Raw genomic sequence first — 20,447 nt, 5'->3', positions numbered from 1 at the left:
AAGTGTAACACTCTTATGTCTAGCCATTCTTGACCCTATGATACTATATCTCATGGTGAAAGCATTAGATTCACAAGAATCAAGGAGGTTCACTTTGAGTTTAACAAAAACATCACCATGCAAGGTCAAAACATAGGTTTTTCACTCTAAACTTTTCAAATATATATAAGAATAACATATAGGGAGTAAAATTACTTGGATATAAGATGATTGTTTGAGTGAGAGTTGAAGAAAGAAGGGGATGGGGCTCGGTTTTGGTGGTTGCCGAGAGGGGAGGGGAAAAACCGAGAGGTGAGGGAGGAGGGAGGGAGAAGAGAGTGAAGTGGTGGGGTGAAGTGAGGTGATGATCACTTCTTGGACTTGTTTTTATGCATTGATTTGACTATAATGTGAGTGGGTTTGAGATTTTACAAGAGTAACCCTCCAATATAGTTAGGTAGATTTGCATGCAAGGGTAAAGGGGTAAATTGGTTAGCAAAATGTGAGTTAGTGGGGTTGAGAATGTCTTCTTTGCCCTTTGATTAAATAGAAGAGAGTTTGCATGCAAGGTTATTCATGTAATTTGATAAATATGACAACTAAAATTTATAATGATTTATTTTTATAAAATAAAATACAAGTTCAAAAATTATAAAATTTATACCATAAATTAACTTGTATTTTTAGAGACTTTATAAAATCATTTTCAAAATTTGTGAACAAAATGCCTTTTAAAAGAAGATTTTTCCAAAGCTTAGAATATTCCTTATAAATCAAAAATAAAGAAATTAAATAAACTCTTGCTTTGAAAAATCATATACTACCCAAAGCAAATTTATAATGCAGAAATTTTCACTCACACAAACGTACAATCATTGAATATATTTTCATTTGACTTAATATTATACCAAATTCACAAATAATATTACATAAAATGCCGGTCGTAACATTTTCCACTTCCCTATGTTATGGGTTCCTTCTATCTTGATGGCTACCTCCCTGATTATTACATTCAGGGTTTGTCCTAAATCTTAGTCCTCGAACTATGGCTTTATCTAAGATCCCGTCCTTAAGCTTTTGAACATTTGGGACCCAAATTCTGTAGGAATACCTCATTATTTCCTTATCATCTTTCTCGGTATTAATCTCTTCTCTATTCATTGGCTCTCTGCCTTCATTCATCACTTTTTCTTGGCACAATATGATCTTTTCCAATATTCCGGGCTGCATTACAATCTCAAACAGCTTTTCAGTACCGACTTCGGTTTCCTTCAAATTTATTTCCATTTTCTCGAAATCTCTTATCAACTCTTCCAAATACATTATCATCTTGAGTCTCTCCTTTCTACTAAGGGCGTTAGCCATCATATTGGCTTTCCCTGGATGATAAATAATCTCATAATCGCAATTCTTGATTAGCTCTAACCACCTCCTCTGGCGCATATTGAGCTCTTTCTGCATGGAAATATACTTGAGCTCTTACGGTTTGTGTAAATCTTGCACTTCTTTACATACAAGTAGTGCCTCCAATCTTTAGGAAAAAACTATTGCCGTGAGCCCAAGATCATGGGTGGGATATCGAATTTTATATTCCCTAAAATTGTCTTAACGCGTACGCGATTACCTTATCGTGCTGTATAAGAAGCACCCTAATTCCTTATGCGAAGCGTCACTATGAATCATAAAATCTCCTTTTCCATCCGGTAACGCCAACATAGGGGCTGTCACCAATCTCTTCTTCAGTTCTTAAAAGCTGTTCTCGCATTTCTCTGTCCATTCGAACTTCTCAGTCTTACGAGTAAGCCACGTTAAAGGGGCTGCTATCTTTGCAAACTTGAACAACATATGGTAATAACCAGCCAATCCTACCTCTAGTAGTCTCCCTGACCACGGTCATCAATTCCTCGGCGGTCCTTTCTTCATTCTTGTCAGGATCCTCCACGGGATCCTCCTCAGCGACAATCCCATCTAGGACAACATCCTCAACCGTTATATCCTCAATATGAACATCATCTGATCCCTCGTTAGGGTACTCCATCGGATCCACGATCTGATATCCAATATGTAATAAAACAATATCACGTTTTTGCTTCTCAACCTCAGGATTCGGTGCCCCGCTACCCTATACGATAACAAACTATGTTGCTATCATGATATTTATAAGGGTTCCCATAAGGGTTTTAACAGTCAGTACTGCGTTAGGTAGTCCGACTATGAACTTGGAAACAGTTCTTATTATCTTAGTGAACTTATAATTTAACGACACATCATCTCTGAGGTTTATAACGCTTAGCTCTGATACCATTTTTGTAACAACCCCAAATCCGGGGTCGGGGATCCGGGTTGTCACGAGTTCCAATTCCCTTAATAACACTTACTGTTAATAAACAACCAACTACTGCATACTGTGACCCCATAATATACACATACACCACAAGTTATAGTCTCAGAGATGAATACCAAAAATAAAACAAGTCATTTTATTCCATAATTATAAACCATTACACTTCAAAAGGGTTTCTGAATAAATTTACATTTTCTTTTCTATTATTACAATTCATAAATATACATAAGTTTGGTACATCAAAAGTTGAAAGCCTAGCCTATTGGTAGTTCATACCTCAGCTACAACGGCATCAACGCCTACAGGAAGCTGCAGGACGTTTCCTATCCGCTCGCAAATTGGGAGCTTGGTCCTGTTCATCTTGTCTGGCTATTGTTGTGTGATGAAAGAATAAAGCAAGGGTGAGCAACAAGCCCACTAAAATAACATGTATAATAATGAACAACATATGAGCATTATCATAGTACTCATGAAAGTCTTGGTCAAGCAGAAAATAACCAAGTTTGATATCTTAACGCGACGAAGTCGTAAAATATTCGGTATATATATATATATATATATACTTTTCAAAATCTTTGAAATCCTCTGCCATGCATAATATACACAGAGTTCCTATTTATAACCGTATAAAAATATCGTTGCAAGGTGATCTCATATATCTAACCTTGTCTCAACGTTTTTCTGAAAATTTTTGTCATGCATAAGATAATCATTAATAGATATAAGTTGAAAGGATGAAGTTACAAGATACTCCAATATACTTATATCTTTTCCGAATACTACTTGAACTACCACCGTTCAAGGTATAATCAATTTCAAAAGTTTATCACATAGATGAGACTACAAGATAAGACTTGAATAGATTCAATCTTTGAAATATCATTTGAAAGAAATGAAGTTACGAGATACTTCATTAAGTCCCGGTATATATATACACCTATATATATATCTCATACACTCCTTGAAAACCGTTGTTATAAAAAGTATTAACAAAGTTATAATACCCAATGAATTTGGGAAGAAGAAAAAATTTGGCATGAACCCGATATCTTGCTGATCAGGAAAAGATACCCATTAAGTAACCTTTTCTACTAGTGAATGGATGAATCCCCCACCGGTCATCACCCTGGCCGCATTAGGTACTTGTGCTGGACCGCCACCCGGCCTCTTACGCGTTGATGGACTGCCACCCAGCCACTTACACTTTGATAGACCGTACCCTGGCCTGTCGCTTATGCTGACTCATTTAGATGGACATACTTCCCGAATGTTGGGAAAGTAATTAAAAGCTCTTTATTAAATCAGCAATTTCGTTGTGAATATAAAATACACCACAGAGCCGGATCCCTTAGGTTTTGAGCGAGTATTTAAATCCCCTTTGAAAGGAAGATCTTAAATTTGAAAATGAGTTTTGGGATCCGCTCTAACTTTTTAAAATCATTTTTGAAGACTCGAAAACATTTTTAAGAATGTTTAGAGTAACGATGATTTAATAAAATAAATCAGTCCTGATATTTTGAAAAATATCTAAATATTATTATTTAAATAATATTTCCCATAAAGGATAATCTTTATGAAAATAAATGAAGTAGAAGTTTTAAAACTCATACTTGAAACGAATAATAAATAACAAAAGGTATACTTATAAGAAAGTAAGATCTTTATTTGAATAATCGAAAATAAGTTTGATTATTATTCAAAACTATCGACTATACCTTATTCGATTAATAGTTATAAAAACTATATAATATATACACGGGAACCTCTCCTTCTGGTTTTAGGAAAATGCTCAACGTTGGGTCCCCTATACTAAGGGTATACGCAAATAATGCTTATCTCTATCATAGGTATTATGCAATTTATAACAATTGAATCAACAATGAGATATCAAGATTACGAAATAGGGAGGCATATATATCATATCAACATGCTTCAATATATTGCAAGATTTGCTAATAACAATCATGCACTTATCACAAGATAATGCATATACATATATACATCACAACAACAGTTATACGGGTAGAAAACTTGTCTGAATGTTCCGGGGTAGACTTAAGCTTAGAGTGGGTCTGGTAACCTATTAACAACAACATAAGCAGGAATTAGACCATGGTCGCTTAAAAAACTAGTCAAAACTCACTCATACCCTAACGGTCGCTTACGGTCGCTTATACGCTTAACTGATTTGCGTTAATCGCTCGCGTACCCTCGGCTCCACTAATTTTAATAAATTAACCGTTATGAATTTTAAGGCGACTCTTTCGCGAGAACTTTACTAACTTCCTTATTCACTTGACATAATTCTCTCGTGTTTCAATTAATCATTAAAGGGTCTCAATTATGGTCTCAAAGTTACTCGAGGTTTCGGGGTTCGCTCGTGAAACGTTGTTACTTAAAATGGTTGTTTATCATCGCTCGTAACTCGGATTCAGGAGAATGACATATCAAAATGAAGCTCGTAACATGAACTATCTAAACATGGCAAAGGTCAGAATCTTACAATAAGTTCACGGGTCCTAAAGTTAAGCACATAAACAGTTAAGGAAAATCGGGCATTATGACGGCTAGAACTTAGCGATTTCCAATATTTTTACCACTCCAAATCAATCCCTTCCAACTATAATTTTAGGTCACACACACTATAGATGGGGGTGAATACAGTGTATAGAACAATCAAATCAAATTCTAATAACATAAATAATAGAAAACAGACTTTATTCAAAGCAATAAATTATGTTACAGTATGGAACTGTCCTCTCTCAGTGATGAACAAATATCACGAGAGCTGCTAGGGCTACAATGAATAATCTTCTCGATAATGATAACACTTATAGTGTAAACCCTATATCTGTGTTTATATACTACACAGTTACAAGATAATCGCTAATTGATATGGAATATAATTCTGTTTCCTAAAATATATCAATCAGATATCTTTTCTTCCAAGTATTCTATTCTTCATAGAATTCCTTCTTCATGCATATCTCTTCTTACGTTTGTATTGATCTTCTTTTCCTTTCAATCAACCGCCTTCCTTATCTGAACGTTTCCTTTAAGTCCTGATATTATATTTTGATAAATATCTCCTGAACCTTAAGTACTGATGACTTAAGTTCTGACTTCAGTATAAGTGCTGATTTCAGTTAAGTACTGATTTGTCCTGTTTAAGTAAGATCTGAAAACTAAACATAAATCATATTAGACATGACATTATCAAATATATCTAACAATCTTCCCCAACTTGTAAATTAGCATAATATACAAGTTAACAGATATTTGATGATGTCAAAAACATTAAGTACAAATGCATGAGAATTTGACTAGATAACTACAACTTTCAGTCCTTAAAGCTTTACCAACTTTAACTTCTGATAACAACTTCAGTCTGTATTCATATCAAAATTTGAGCAGTTGTAGATCTTGACTTGGCTTCACTTTCTGATCTCTCTGATGTCAGGAGTTGTTCTGAGATAGTTCTTTAACAAACATCTCTGAGCATATCTGAGTTCATCAATCATCCTCTTTTTAGCATCTTTATGTTCTGCAGAATCTTCACCAGTTTGAAAGATTGCAGCCCTGAGATCATTAATTTTAGCTTTCCTTATGTCCTGATCCAGTCTGATCAAATACGCCTTGTCAGACTCAAGATTGAATTCCACAGCCTTATAACCCAGAAAGGTAGTTATAATCTTAGAAGAGTTAGGCTTCATCTCAACAATATCACCCTTGTGATCTCTGTACTTTGGAAGATATGTGCTGTCAGACTTTACAGCTCTGAATTTGACTCTTCAAATAGTTTGCAGCACTTTCTGTTATTTTGTCATTCACTTGAAGTAAGAATAATACATGTTCCAATTCTTCAAAATACTTCAGTGGAATGGCATTTTCCCTTATATGATAAACCCTACCATCTGTCATGAAGTATAACAAGACGTGTTCTCTCAAGTAGGTATGGTAAACCATCTGTACAGATTCTAGTTGATTCAATCTTTCAGGAGTTGCTCCAATACCTGGTTCACTTAAGGAAGTTGGATCATTGGTTGTGTTCTGTATTCTTCTTTCATCAGCACTACCCAATCCAGATTTATCTCTTGCTTCCTTTCCAGTAACCACTCTTGCTTCAAAACCACTTATAGTAGTCTTCAAAGGTTGAGTCTGTTTGGCTTTGGTGAATCCTGGTAGGAGTAACTTTGAAGGTTTAACATGAGCAATGTCAGAGGTTTCCTTTGATTTATCTTCTGATATCAAGTTAACTTGAGCTATGTCAGAGGTTACTTGCTTCTTTAAGATATCAGAACTAACTATATCTTGACTCTGAACAACTTGAGCCATGTCAGAGGTTGTCTTAGAATTTTTTCTTGAAGTCAGAGCAAGATCAACATCTTCAACAGTAATTTCTTCATCCACATGAGGCACATAAACCTTGATAGGTTCACCAACTTTCTCTTTGCCCTTGGACCTTGGATCTATCTGCAATTGTGATTTAGCCTTGGTTGCTTCAGGATTTGTTCTTTCTTTTATCACAATGCCTTTGGCCTTTGGAAGTTTCATTTTACCAACAGAAGCTTCAGATTTAGATTTGACTTTTTCTGACTTAAGTCTAGCTTCTTCTTCTATCAGACTCTCAAAGTCCATTCCTGGATTTTCTTTCAGAAATAGCTGTCTTGATATTTCTTCATCAAGATACAAAAGTTCATCAGAACTTATCCTTTTACCAGTAGCAGAAGTAATTTTTTTTCCAGCATCAGAACTTGTCCTTTGACTTGTAATTTCAGCTCTTCTTGATGAGAAACTTCTACCTTGACCATGACCTCCACCCATTCCAGAGTTTCCCTGGTCATCTTTTTCATCATCCTTCCCCTTCAGTGTCTTAACAGTTTTGCATTTGGACTTAATTACTTTCTCCCCTTTTTGGCATCAGCAGGTAAGAGAAGAGAGACAAGCAATTCCACTGAGGCTTGGATTTCATCGAGTTGAGATTGCTGAGAAGCTTAATTTTTCAAAATATCATCAATCTGAGACTATTGCTTCTCTTGGGTCTTCTCAATGTAAGCAACTCTGTCAAAGGTAGGTTGGAAGAATTTTTTCTTATCAATTTTCTGAGTCGTTTCTTGCTTGAGCAATTCTTCCTGAATTTTATGTAACTCTGCATGAGTTGTTGAATGGAGACCTTGAAGATGTCTAGTACTCAATGCAGTGACTCGAAGCTTTGAAATCATCATTAATTAACATTTCATCAGCTTTTGCCAAGTGCTCAGCAAGAATCTTTTCAGATGGAACAAAGGTAACTGAGTTACATTCCTTATTCCACTCCTGTCCTCTATGAGTTTCACTCCAAGGTACTGGTGCTGCTCTTGTAACAAACTTCTTAACTAGTTCAGATTTATGAACAGTTTGTTGAGGTGCATGTCCTGAAGGACCAGCTTCATCAGCATCTACATTAATAGCAGCATCACCAGTAGTATCCGCATTTGAAGCATCAGAACTGACAGAATCAACATCTTCTGATAAAACAACAGTATGAGAAGCAATTGAGGCTTCAGCATCATCCTCTAAGTGCTGATCTATTTCCAAGTTCTGATCAACAGCCATATCCTGATGCTCACCTATATTCTGATCATCAACATCTAGCTGCAGAGAAGGTGTTGTAGACAATTCTGGAGTTTGAGTAGCATCAATAAGTGGTGTTGTTGATGGATTAATTGATGTTAGAGCTTCTAAGTAGAGAACCTCAGGCATAACCAGGTTGTTAATATCAATTTCAGCACTTGTGCCTGGGTCTACAGGAGAGACAGTTTCATGTACAGGAGACACAGATGGTGTGTTTGCCTTATCAGTAGCAGCTTCCTGAGTTGGGGAAAATGGAGAGGGAGATGCAGTAGCTTCAGCAAATTCTGGTTCTTTTGAGATCAGAGATTCCTGATCTCCTTCCTTAGCTACTGCTTCCTCATCATCTGAAGCTGGCCTTTTAGCTCTCTGTTTCTTGTATCTCTTTGAAGGTGGGGATTCCTTGGGAGGTTCAGCATAAGTCATTCTTCTAAGCCTTTTGAGAAGCTTAGACCCCCCAATTCCAGAATCCTTCTAAGAAGGGACCTTCTCAGCTTCTTTAACAACAGGTTCTGATGCAGAAACCTGTTCCTCACTATCAGACTCATCTCTCATAACAATCCTCCTTCTCTTCTGTCGTGTCTGAGGGATAGTCCTTGTCCTCTTAGGCTTGGAAGATGAAGGCTTCACAGTAGGTGCTGAGGATGAAGGTTGAGCTATCTGTGAAGGTTTGAGATGTGTTCTGATAGAAGATTGAGGTATAGATGTATGAGTGGTATTTTCAGATGGTTGTTGTGGTGTTTGGGATGTGGTGGTAGGTTGAACATCAGGATAAACAGATCTGTAGGTGTGAGGATCAGCATTTACCAGGTTCTGTTTTACAGACTGAGGAATCTGTAAAGGTCTAACCACCGTTTTCTTAAGGTCAGCATTTACCAACTCATTAAAAGCCCGTTTTGCAAGTTTAAAAGGTGGAAATAAAGAACTGGCTAGTTGAGGGTCATCAACACAGCAAAAGGTATATATAAGCTGACAGAATCTAGCAAAGTAAACTACATTTCTATCCTCTATCATCCTATCCCCAATAAAGCCTAGCACAGCACTTGCAAAATCAAAATGAGTTTGGTTAATAATAGCATACCCGATGTGCTGACTCATTATTGGAATGGCATCAAAGTTGGAACACTTATTCCCGAAGGCTTTAGTGATGCAGTCGAAGAAAAAGCTCCATTCCTTTCTGATATGTGCTCGTTTCAACTGTCCAAGCTTAGCCAAACTCTTCTTATACCCCAAATTGGCCATGAGCTGCTATAGAACTGGTTCCTCCGGTGTTGAGAAAATGCAGCCTTCTGGTAAATGTAGAGCTTTACGAACTGTTCCAGGAGTTACCACATGTTCAGCATCATTGACTTCAAAAACAATGCTGGGAGTACCAGTAGCACCACCATTATCAAAATGCCCAGTCCGCCAAAACGTCAGAACTTGTTGGCTGGAAATAACTTAAGGCTGGGTCAATGCATACCCAATTTCACTGTGTGCCAAAAGATCTTGCACAAAGTGTAACTCAGATGGAGCTTCATCATGATTTAGGATTGCAGCATAGTTGTTGGGAACGAACTTGGCTCCATCTATAATCAAATCCTTAGGTGCCATGAGAAAAAAAATTGAGAATTAAGGTTGCCTGTAAGGTATTTGATAAAATGTCTGTAAGAAAACCAACGTCAGGAGATGAGAGAGAGTAAAAGTAAAGAAAGAGAGATAAAGTGTAAAAGTAAATAAAAGATTGTATAATCTTCTCTCTCTCTTACTTATACATGGTTAAAAAAAAATAACCGTTGGACACCTGTCAGATATGTAGCAATAATGAATAGTTAATGGGCACGGGAAAACAGTAATCATTACTTATCACATGCAGTTTTTCAAGGAAAAACCGTTCCACTTACCAAGTAATCCCATTAATTGAGGTAAGTCAGTTTTAATTCAAAATTTAAACTATTCCCATTTACTTAATCATTTTCACTGCAAAACCAATATTCTGTAAAAATATTCAAGTATGAGAATGACCAAAAAAATAAATCAAGTAAACAAGTACTGATATTTAAAATCAGAACTTAATTAAATCAGTAATTAAATTGATCATCGGAATATGGATATATCAGGATTTAAAAATGCAGCAGAATTTAAAACATCTCAGAGACAAAATCTTGCAAAAATATAAAATTTCATTAATATATTAAGAGAATATATTCATGAAATTGAAATTCACATCAGAACATTACAAGACTATCCTAAGCTATAAACTCCAACATCAACAGCTTTTGTCCTTGGCTAAGAAGCCGGACAAAATTGACGATGAAGAAAAACAGGAAGAAGAAAACAAATTATTTCTTCTTCCGACTCTCTACAAAAAGAAAAGCGAGTCAAATGATTCGCTCTTGTTGGCGGAGAGCTTCCGGCCTTTCTTCTTCCAATCGCTCCAGATGGTGATGGTAGTCCATGTAAAAGAACAGGAGGTGTGTGAGAACCTCCTGGGGAACCGAGTCCCAAATCTCACCAGGAATGATAGTTACGTGCCATTCCTGCTGCCAGTCCTCACAGCTCAACTCCATGTTGAAGGTCTCATAGTTTAAAAATATATTGTAGTTGACCATGATTGTGTTGGTATGAAGGAAAAGAGAGTAAGTATGTGAGAAAAGAAATGATGTGTAGGCTGATTTGAGGTGTTGGTTTATATAAGCAATAGAATGCCAGGAGACGCAAGGAAATTTAATACTGACAGGTAGAAATAATTCTACCTCGTCTCCCTAGACTGGGAAGAAGAAAAACAGTCATTGGAAGTGTAAAACAAGGTTTAATGCGCACAAGAAACAAGTAAATATTACTATGCATGTATGTGTTCCACTAACCCTAATTGTATTGACTGTTAATATCTCACCCGTACATATTCTGATTTAAAATAAGACTATTTCAGATTTTAACCACAAATAAGTCAAATAGAGGATCAGAATTTAATATCAGCACTTAGACTTATATCAGAACTTAACAGTCCTCAGAACATGATTTCTTAACTCGAAAAATGAATGCCTATCTCTGTGATTCTTCACACAAATTCTGATTTCGGTTCTTCAGAACTTATTTATCAGAACTTCCATCAGAACTTGTCCTCAGAATTTATGCAATCTGACACATAAATTGTTCATCTAAAATAACATTGAACGCCACAGTAATTTTTATCATTCATATGGAGTGTAAGTGTGTGCATTAAGAAAAATATCAGACAAAGAGTAAAGTCTGATTCACTTCAGTACATCTTAGAAACAAGGCATAACTAAGAACTTTACTAAAAATCTGTCATTATTCTGAAGTTTACTTTTGAATGAGTTCATGTACGAGTCCACCTCAACTGTTTTGTGCTTATTTTATGCATCTTTTGAAATTCCATTTTACAGTGGCTTCTCAGTGTAAGTGAGTCACGACTGCTTATCAAAATTTATGTTATTATCAGAGTATTTCTCCAGTAATCATAGAGTGTGAAAAGTCACCAAGAAAAATAATTATTTGCTTTTTTGATGCATATTACTTAATACCAGCAATGCACTTGGGTCGTCCCTTCCACATTTTTACTCTAGATCTCAAAGGAGTACCTGGTTTTTATTCCCTTTTCTTTTACTTTTTCTTTTGATGAGTGAGGTTTATCAGCACTTAGTACATCCATCAGATTTACTAACATCAGAACTTAACAGATGAGAAGCATTATTCTAGTTTTTGACTTAGTAAAAAGATAGACAAAGTAAACGTGACTAAGCTCAATATCAGAATTTGCTTGTATCAATAGATTTCCACATAAATAATTACTTCTAACATGGGATCTCTAGTATATTAAAGACTACTAGGTCAGCATCTAACACAGTTATCCTCATAGGATTGAATAGTCACAGAAACAGTCAGTTCACTATCAGAGTTTAGAAATTCACATCAAACAGCAATCAGTACTTAAGCAATTTTCAATTAAGCACACAATACACAAAGAGAGTAATTTCTGTAAATACTGATCATAAAGTCTGATGCATCAGAATAAAAGCTAAGCAGATTTAAAGAAAAAACCTGAAACCATTCCAAGTTCATTTACCAATCTTGTAAAAGTAGCTTCACACAGTGGTTTTGTGAAGATATCTGCTAGTTGTTGATCTGTTGGAACAAAGTGCAATTCCACTGTACCTTCATCCACATGTTCCCTTATGAAATGGTATCTAATGCTGATATGCTTTGTCATTGAGTGTCAAACTGGATTACCTGTCATAGCAATAGCACTTTGATTATCATAGTAAATAGGGATTTTAAAATATGTTAACCCATAATCCAGTAACTGATTCTTCATCCAAAGAATCTGTGCACAACAACTTCATGCAGCAATGTATTCTGCTTCTACAGTTGATGTGGAAATTGACTTTTGTTTCTTGCTAAACCAAGAAACCAATCTGCCTCCAAGTAATTGGCAGCTTCCACTTGTGCTTTTCCTGTCAATTTTGCAACCTGCAAAATCTGCATCTGAGTAACCTATTAGTTTAAAATCTGATTATCTGGGATACCATAATCCCAGATCAGTTGTTCCTTTAAGATACTTGAAAATTCTTTTCACAGCTGTTAAGTGAGGTTCTCTTGGATCTGCTTGAAATCTTGCACAAAGACAGGTAGCATACATGATATCAGGTCTACTAGCAGTTAGATAGAGTAGAGAGCCAATCATACCTCTGTAATCAGTAATATCTACTGATTTACCAGTATCCTTATCCAGTTTTGTTGCAGTGGCCATGGGAGTGGATGCACTTGAACAATCTTGCATTCCAAATTTCTTCAGCAAATTTCTGGCATACTTGGTTTGACAAATAAAAGTGCCTTCTTCATTCTGCTTGACTTGAAGGCCCAAAAAATAGCTAAGTTCCCCCATCATACTCATTTGATATCTTGACTGCATCAGTTTGGCAAACTTCTTGCAAAGTCTGTCATTTGTAGAACCAAAGATGATATCATCAACATATATCTGAACAAGAAGTAAGTCCTTTTCATGGTTGAGGTAGAACAGTGTTTTGTCTATAGTTCCTTTGTTAAATCCACTTTCCAGAAGAAACTGAGCTAAAGTCTCATACCATGCTCTTGGAGCTTGCTTAAGGCCATAAAGTGCTTTATCAAGCCTGTAGACATGATTAGGATATTTGGGATCTACAAAGCCTGGAGGTTATTCAACATATACTTCCTCCTCCAATTCTCCATTGAGAAAAGCACTTTTCACATCCATTTGAAAGACAGTAAACGTTTTGTGAGCAGCATAAGCCAAAAATATCCTTATGGCTTCCAATCTAGCAACTGGTGCAAATGTTTCATCATAATCAATTCCCTCCTGTTGAGAATATCCTTTTGCAACCAACCTTGCCTTATTACTTGTAATTATGCCATCACTATCAGTTTTATTTCTGAATACCCACTTTGTACCAACAACAGATCTGTTCTTTGGTCTTGGCATTAGGGTCCAGACTTTATTTCTTTCAAATTCATTTAACTCTTCCTGTATTGCTTGCACCCAATCAGCATCTTGAAGAGCTTCTTCCACTTTCTTTGCTTCAATCTGAGAAAGAAAAGAATTGTAAAGACATTCACTCGAAGTAGTTATTCTAGTTCTGACACCTGCATCAGGATTTCCAATAATTAAGTCAGCTGTATGTGATTTAGTCCACTTCCTTGCAGATGGAAGGTTTTCTCTAGAACTGGATGCTTCCCCATGATCCATGCTATATTCATCAACATTTTCTGATGCTCCCCCTGAAACTATGCTCTCTGAGTTGGATCCTTCAGAATTTAAGTTTTCAGAACTATCAGAACTTGGCTTATCAGAACTTGACGAATCAGAACTTGAAGAGCCAGTTGTATGTTCTGATGCTTCTTGAGATGTGGTTGTATCTTGAGTATGCTCCCCCTGCATAGCTGCATCTTCCTTTGGCGTAGTCTCCACAGTTTTAATAACATCAGAGTTTAATCCATCAGAGTTTGCGGTATCAGGATTTAGACTGTCAGGATTTTCAGTATCAGAATTTAAGTCTTCATTTTCAAATCTCAGGTGATCATGATCATTGAAATCTTCAAGTCCAGTAATCTTCTTATCATCAAAAGAGACATTGATAGATTCCATAACCACTTTTGTTCTCAAGTTATAGACTCTGAAGGCTTTTGTGGAAAGTGGATATCCAACAAAGATTCCTTCATCAGCTTTTAGATCAAATTTGGATAGATGTTCAGGGTGAGTCTTAAGAACAAAACATTTGCATCCAAATACATGAAAATACTTCAAATTTGGCTTATTTTTCTTCACCTTCTTATATGGTGTCTTTCCTTGCTTGTTAATGAGTGTTGCATTCTGAGTAAAACAAGCAGTCTGCACAACTTCAGCCCAGAAATTGGATGGAAGCTTTGCTTCATCAAGCATTGTACGTGCAGCTTCAATGAGAGTTCTATTCTTTCTTTCAACAACTCCATTTTGCTGTGGAGTTCCAAGAGCAGAAAATTCCTGCTTGATTCCATGGTTTTTGTAAAACTCTTCCATTATCAAATTATTGAACTCAGTACCATTATCACTTCTTATTATGTTCATAGAATCTTTGACCAATTTATCCAGTTTCCTGACATGATCAATCAAGATAGATGCAGTTTCACTTTTTGTGTACAAGAAATACACCTATGTGTATCTGGTGAACTCATCCACTATGACCATAGCATATTTCTTCTTTGTAATAGACATGACATTTACTGGACCAAATAGATCATCATGTAGTAGGTGATAAGGCTCAAGAATTGATGATTCAGTCTTGCTCTTGAATGAGGATTTCCTTTATTTAGCCTTCTGACAAGAATCACAAAGGCCATCAGGAGCAAATACTGACTTTGGCAGTCCTCTCACAAGATCTTTCTTGACTAGTTCATTTATATTGTTGAAATTTAAATAAGAGAGTTTCTTGTGCCAATTCCAGCTTTCTTCAATTGATGCTCTCCTCATCAGACAGATTGCAGAACCATCAGTACTTGTTGAAAGCTTGGCTTCATAGATGTTACCATGCCTGAATCCTTTCAGAACAGCTTTGCTTGTAGATTTACTAATAACTTCACAATGTTCTTCAAAGAAATCCACATGATAACCTCTGTCACAGATTTGACTAACACTCAGCAGATTGTGTTTAAGTCCTTGAGGCCAGAGCTACTTCTTTAATGATGACATTCCTAAGATTGATATTTCCATATCCCAACATTTTTCCAATGTTGCCATCTCCATAAGAAACACTTGGGCCAACCTTCTCCACAAAGTCTGATAGCAGGGCTTTATTTCCAGTCATATGTCCTGAACATCCACTTCCCAGAACTAGGATGTTTTTCCTGTTGCCCTTTAACTCAGCAGCTTCAGAACTGCTTTCAGCACTTGCCATATCAACATTTGCCATCAAGGCATAATTCTCCTCACTTTCAGAATCTGAGGTGTCTGTCCAGCTTTTGTTCTTTGTGACAAGAGCCTTGCCTTTGTCACTCTTCACTTTCTTGCAATCTGGAGATATGTGGCCTTTCTCACCACAGTTGTAGCATTTAACATTTGTATAATCTCCTCTGTCAGACTTTCCTCCTTTTCCCTCAGATTTTCTGAAATTCTTCTTATCAGAACTTGCACCTTTCCTGAAAAACTTCTTTCCCTTCCTGAACTTCCTGTATGCAATCTTTGTGATTCCTTTCACCATAAGGGCACACAACTTCATCATCTCTTCATCAGCATCCATCTCAGGCAAGCTTTCAGATTCTGAGTCATCATCACTATCAGAACTTGATGACTCAGTATCAGACTTTGTGAAGAGAGCTTTACCCTTGCCTTTCCTTGAGGAAGCTGCCTTGGGGGATTCTTCTTCAGCCTTAAGAGCAACTGTTCTTGACTTTCCTCCTTTCCTCTTGCTTCTTTGTTCCATCTCAAGTTCATAAGTCTTGAGCATCCCATAAATTTCATCAAGAGTCGTTTCATCAAGATTATAGTTGTCTCTTATTGTTGTTGCCTTCAAATCCCAGCTTTCAGGAAGAGCCAACAGGAATTTAAGGTTTGAATCTTCAAGATCATACTCCTTATCAACCAATGACAAATCATTCAAGAGTTTGACAAATCTATCATATAAATCAGTCAATGACTCATTAGCCTTTGAGTCAAAGTGTCCATACTCTTGAGTGAGTATTTTCTTCCTGTTCTTCTTAATCGTATCAGTTCCCTGATATCTTGTTTCCAAGGCATCCCATATCTCATTTGCAGTCTTGCTGTTTATTAATCTGTTTGACATTACATTATCAATGGAACTATGCAGTAAGTGTCGTACCTTAGCATCCTTAGCAATTGATGCGATATCTTCAGCAGTGTAGTCACTCTTCTCCTTTGGTACTGACTTTGCTGCTTCACCTGCAACTGCAACAACGAGCTTGGTTGGTTTATGAGGCCCTTCCTTGATTCTATCAAGATATTTTGGATCTGTAGCTTCCAGAAATATAGTCATCCTCACCTTCCATATGGGATATTCAGATGGTCTCAATATGGGAACTCTAATAGCCTCATATCGGCTATGGATTTGTGTCTTTGGAGGTTCTTCAGTTTTGGTGGGCTTAGTTGGAGTTTCTACTTCAAACATGATTATTTTTGGATCTTAAACTGTTTGTATGTTAACAGATAGGCTCTGATACCACTTGTTAGGTCACACACACTGTAGAGGGGGTGAATACAGCATATAGCACAATCAAATCGAATTCTAATAACACAAGTAACTGAAAACAGACTTTATTCAAAGCAATAAATTATGTTGTAGTATGGAACTGTCCTCTCTCAGTGATGAACAAATATCACGAGAGCTGCTAGGGCTACAATGAATAATCTTCTCGATAATGATAACACTTATAGTGTAAACTATATGTCTGTGTTTATATACTACACAGTTACAAGATAATCGCTAATTGATATGGAATATAATTATGCTTCCTAAAATATATCAATCAGATATCTTTTCTTCCAAGTATTCTATTCTTCATAGAATTCCTTCTTCATGCATATCTCTTCTTACGTTTGTCTTGATCTTCTTTTCCTTTCAATCAGCCACCTTCCTTATCTGAACGTTTCCTTTAAGTCCTGATATTATCTTCTGATAAATATCTCCTGAACCTTAAGTATTGATGACTTAAGTTCTGACTTCAGTATAAGTGCTTATTTCAGTTAAGTACTGATTTGTCCTGTTTAAGTAAGATCTGAAAACTAAACATAAATCATATTAGACATGACATTATCAAATATATCTAACATACAATCCATCCACAACTTCAAGATTCAAACCTAGGCTATTGATCTTAGCCAAAAGAAGCTCAAGAATATAAATCTAATTCAATATTATACCATCTCCATAATCAACTAATCTACTTAACAATCAAAGTTCAATTCAAGCTTAATCATTCAAACAACTACTCATCCATCCAAACTATCCCAAAATTCAAGCAAACAAACTTAGTACTTAAAGGTCCAGAAGTTTTATACCTTTATTTATGAGGGGAAAGTTGCTAGGAAGCCTTAAAACCTTCATTAATCATTATACAAGCTTGGATCTCATAAAAAATCAAGAAAACATAAAGTTAGATTTTGTAGTTTCTAAATGTCCGATTGAAAGAACTGTAAACATGAGGGTCTTACCATGCTTATTTGGATGAGACTTGTGAACAAGAGTTGTAGGCCATCTCAATAGCTTTCCAAATAACTATAGAACATACTATTTGAGTGAGTATTAAAGGAGATATGGCATTTTGAAGTTGCTGCTCTGGTTTTGGCCGAGAGCAAGCTTTGAAAAATGGGGTGATGAAATGCTTCTTTAATTTTCCTTGGTTAATTGGTGTGATATTTTATTTTTTTAGTTAATCTAACCTTGATTTGATTAACCAAGGTCATAATACATGGCCATAAATCATCCTTGGCTAAATATCTTTTAAACCATGCTTATGTCATCAAGCACATGTCATCTTACATCCACTTATCCACACCTTGTGGTTTGATGATGTCATAGTCCCTTAACTTCTTGAACAAGCTTGTCTCTTGGTCGCTTTTTTATTTTACGGTTCGCTTAACTCTCGTTCTCGTTAATCGTTTGAGGGATCATATCCGGGATCTTGTTACTTGGGCTTCCATAAACCTTTCTTAATATTTTATACTCCTTTAATGATCCTCTCTTATAATCCTTGAATTTAAATTCTTTTAATCATGTTACCTTATACTTAATTCTTTCGGAATCTGGTGGATTTTCGGGAAAAATCAAAGTGTTCGAATCCGAATTCTGACGACCTTTACATACACTCATTTACTTTATGGAATACTAATACGATCTCAGAATTTCCATAATAGTACTCCTATATAGTGTGGTTTGATAATTTTCCTTATTCATCATCATCAGCAAAAAGTTACTATTCATCAGGGTTTTAAATATTTCCAAAAATTGGGGTTATTACATTCTATATTACTTGTGAACGCGTATAATTGCGTGTAATTTAGCGCGTGTTTTCGTATTAACAAGTTTTTGGCGCTGTTGCCGAGGACTCGTGGTCATTTTTAGTTTATGTGTTTGACATCAATGGTTGTTAAAGTTCACTGACTTGTATATTTTACTTACTTGTTTGTTGTTGCTTTTTCAGGTACTCTAGATAGCGTGTATGCTAATGCATTCTCGATCTCGAAAGAGAATACTGGATAAAGCGGAGGAAGTAGTGGAAGAAGTTCTTGTTGAGGAAAAAGTTGAAGAAGAAGCTCTTATTGTAATGGGAGAACCGGAAGCGAATACGAAAGCTTTGATGGATTACTTTCAACCAAAGATCAATGATATTCAGTCTAGCATTGACAGACCAACCATCGTGGCTAACACTTTTGAAATCAAGGCTAGCACAATTCAGATGGTGCAGAACTCGGTTCAGTTTGGGGGTTCTCCGACGGAATATCCCATCATGCATATTAGAGATTTCATCGAGACCTGCGACACTTTCAAATTCAAAGATGTGTCTGAAGATGCTATAAAGCTAAGGCTTTTCCCATTCTCTCTGAGGAATAAAGCTAAATGTTGGTTGCATTCTCTACAACCAGGCTCTATCAATAAATGGGAAGATCTTGCTCAAAAGTTTCTTACTAAGTTCTTTCCTATGGCGAAGAGTGCTGCAATTAGGATTGCTCTTACTCAATTTGCGCATCAATCAGGACAGTCTTTGTGTGAAGCTTGGGATCGTTATAAGGAGATGCTTAGAAATTGTCTTCATCATGGGATGCCTGACTGGATGATTATCAACTGCTTTTATAATGGCTTGGGAGCACAGTCTAGACCCATGCTCGATGCAGTATCAGTTGGAGTCATATGGGCCAAGAGCTACGATGAAGCTTATAAGTTGATTGAACTGATGGCTGCTAATGAATACCAGAACCCTTCTCAGAGACTAATCAAGGAAAAGTAGCAGGAATTTTAGAGGTGGATGCAGCTACTGCTATAGCTGCTCAGCTTAAGGCTTTGACGATGAAGGTGGATTCTTTGGCTAATTATGGAGCACATGAGATAGGGCAATGTGCTATTTCTAGTGAATCAGCTCAGTTCGTGAGCAACTTTCAGAGGTCGCAGCAACCAGTTCCAACCACCTATCATCCCAACAACCGCAATCATCCTAACTTTAGCTGAAGCAACACTCAGAATGTGGTGCAGAAGCCTTATCAGAAGTATGCAATAAAGTAATACAACCCTCCTAGTTTTCAGCAACTGCAATATGAACCAGGACAACAACTCCAACTATAACAATCTAATAAAAAATCTGAATTAGAGGAGTTGAGGCTCATGTGCAAGAGCGAAGCGGTTTCTATTAAGAGCTTGGATAATCAAATTGGGAAAATTGTCAATGTCTTGCTCAATCGTCAACCTGGTACACTACCTAGTGACACAGAATTTCCAGGAAAGAAGGAAGCTAAAGAGCAGGTTAAGGCAATTACATTGAGGTCTGGGAAGGTTGCAAATCCTGAAAAATCTGAAGTTTCGGAAGATGAAGCTGTGGCTGAAGAAGATGTGCAGAAGGAAGTAGAAGTGGAACCAAGGAAGAAAATTGTGAAACACACTCCTCCTGAGGGTAATATAGGGGAGAAATAGGTCTATCCTCCACCTCTTTTTCCTAAGAGGCTGCAGAAGCAAAAGTTGGATAAGCAGTTTGTGAAGTTTTGGGAGGTGTTCAAGAAACTTCATATCAACATACCTTTCGCTGAAGCTCTTGAACAGATGCCTAGCTATGTGAGGTTTATGAAAGGTATTCTTTCTAGAAAAGTGAAGCTCGATGACTTAGAGACTATTGCTCTCACGGAGGAATGCAGTGTTGTGCTGCAACAGAAGTTGCCTCCAAAGCTTAAAGATCCTAAAAGCTTCACTATTCCTTGCACCATTGGAAACTTATCATTGGACAAGTGTTTATATGATTTGGGAGCTAGCATCAATCTGATTCCTTTGTTTGTCTTCAAGAA

General features: G+C 36.6%; 1 non-coding gene across 1 annotated transcript; it reads right to left on the bottom strand.

Moving 5' to 3' along the window:
- Positions 1-19,114: 19,114 nt before the first annotated feature.
- On the bottom strand, positions 19,115-19,221 carry LOC141716091 (small nucleolar RNA R71). Its single transcript, XR_012572820.1, has one exon. It is a non-coding gene; the product is annotated as a small nucleolar RNA R71 (small nucleolar RNA).
- Positions 19,222-20,447: the final 1,226 nt, after the last annotated feature.

This window comes from Apium graveolens, chromosome 3 (genome assembly GCF_009905375.1).
Source record: "Apium graveolens cultivar Ventura chromosome 3, ASM990537v1, whole genome shotgun sequence".
Lineage (NCBI taxonomy): Eukaryota > Viridiplantae > Streptophyta > Magnoliopsida > Apiales > Apiaceae > Apium > Apium graveolens.
Note: the sequence above shows the minus strand (reverse complement) of the source record. Positions and strands in the feature narration are given on the sequence as shown.